The sequence below is a fragment of the Vulpes vulpes genome, chromosome 5 (genome assembly GCF_048418805.1).
Source record: "Vulpes vulpes isolate BD-2025 chromosome 5, VulVul3, whole genome shotgun sequence".
Classification (NCBI taxonomy): domain Eukaryota; kingdom Metazoa; phylum Chordata; class Mammalia; order Carnivora; family Canidae; genus Vulpes; species Vulpes vulpes.
Window position 1 is genome coordinate 101237839 of NC_132784.1, and position 1900 is coordinate 101239738.

General features: G+C 38.6%; 1 pseudogene; it reads left to right on the forward strand.

Annotated features, from left to right (window-relative positions):
• Window positions 1-355: 355 nt before the first annotated feature.
• Window positions 356-1164, forward strand: LOC112914530 (proteasome subunit alpha type-1 pseudogene; annotated as a pseudogene).
• Window positions 1165-1900: the final 736 nt, after the last annotated feature.

The window sequence follows — 1900 nt, forward strand, 5'->3', positions numbered from 1 at the left end:
AGTGTATGAGGGTTTCAATTTCTCCGTATCTTCACTTGTTATCCATCTTTTTTTTTTTTTTTTTTTTTTTAAATCATGGAATCCTAGTGGATGTGAAATTGTGTCTCACTGTGGTTTGGGTTTGGATTTGCTGGCTAATGATGTTGAGCATCCTTGTTGTTCTTGCTAGCCTTTTTGAGATATTTTGAGAAATATCTATTTGGAGCCTTTGTTTATTTTTTAAAGGAGTGATCTGTCTTTTTATTAAGTGGTAAGAATTCTTTATACATTCTGGATACAAGTTTCTTATCAGAAATATGATTTATAGGAAGCCGCCACCTCTGCTGGAGGCCGCAGCCAGACCCACGCCAGAATCATGTTTCCCAACCAGTATGACAATGACATCACTGTTTGAAGCCCTCAGGGCAGGATTCATCAAATTGCATATGCAATGGAAGCTGTCAAACAAGGTTCAGCCACAATTGGTCTGAAATCAAAAACCCATGCAGTGTTGGGTGCATTGAAGACAGCACAGTCAGAGCTTGCAGCTCATCAGAAGAAAATTCTCCCGTGTTGATAACCATATTGGTATCTCAATTGCCAGGCTTACTGCTGATGCTAGACTGTTATGTAATTTTATGCGCCAGGAGTGTTTGGATTCCAGATTTGTATTTGACAGACTTCTTCCTGTGTCTCGTCTTGTATCTCTAATTGGAAGCAAGACCCAGACACCAACACAACAGTATGGCCAGAGACCATATGGTGTTGGACTGCTTATTGCTGGTTATGATGATATGGGCCCTCACATTTTCCAAACCTGTCCATCTGCCAACTATTTTGACTGTAGAGCCATGTCCATTGGAGCCCGTTCTCAATCAGCTCGTACTTACTTGGAGAGACATATGTCTGGGTTTATGGAGTGCAATTTGAACGAATTGGTTAAACATGGTCTGTGTGCCTTACGAGAGGCACTTCCTGCAGAACAGGACCTAACTACAAAGAATGTTTCCATTGGAATTGTTGGTAAAGACTTGGAGTTTATGATTTATGATGATGATGATGTATCTCCGTTCCTGGAAGGTCTTGAAGAAAGACCACAGAGAAAGTCACAGCCTACTCAACCTGCTGATGAACCTGCAGAAAAGGCTGATGAACCAATGGAGCATTAAGTCACAAACCAGTCTACATGTGTATTAACAAATATGTAAGAATGCAGGAGCGCTTACTGGTGACAATAATCTATACTTTGCACCAAAAGATGCAGTGTGGTCTTCTGGTATGTTTTAGGAATCAGTCCAGATGTGTTTTTCCCAAGGAACTTGTCTGAACCATATAATGGTGTGCATTTTTCTTTGAGAGGGTCTATATAATCATTTTCTAGAAAGTATAGTTATCTGTACTAATGTTTTTATATGAAGAACATAGTGTCTTCATATAACCATAAAACATTGTGGTTTTAAAGACAACTGTTAAATAAAATAGTTTCACCTGCCTGTGAAAAAAAAAAAAGAAATATGATTTACAGGGGTGCCTAGATGGCTGAATGGAAAAAGGGATGAGTCTCTCTTTCTCTTTCATGAATAAATAAATAAAATCCTTTTTTTAAAAAAAAAGAATATCTCCTTTTTGTAAGCACGCGTATAACAAATGAAGTATTGATACTACAACATGGATGAACCTTAAAAAGACTATGCTGAATGAAAAAAGCTAATCCTGAAAGACGTGTATTGTATGCTTTTATTTGTATTAAATGTGTAGAATAGGAAAATCTGCAGAGAATAAAAGTGGATTAATGGAGGAAAACAGAATAACTGCTGAAGGGTGCATGGTTTCTTTTGATGGAAAGTAATGACCCATGCCTGACATGGGACTGGATCCCAGGTCTCCAGGATCAGGCCCTGGGCTGAAGGCGGCACTAAAC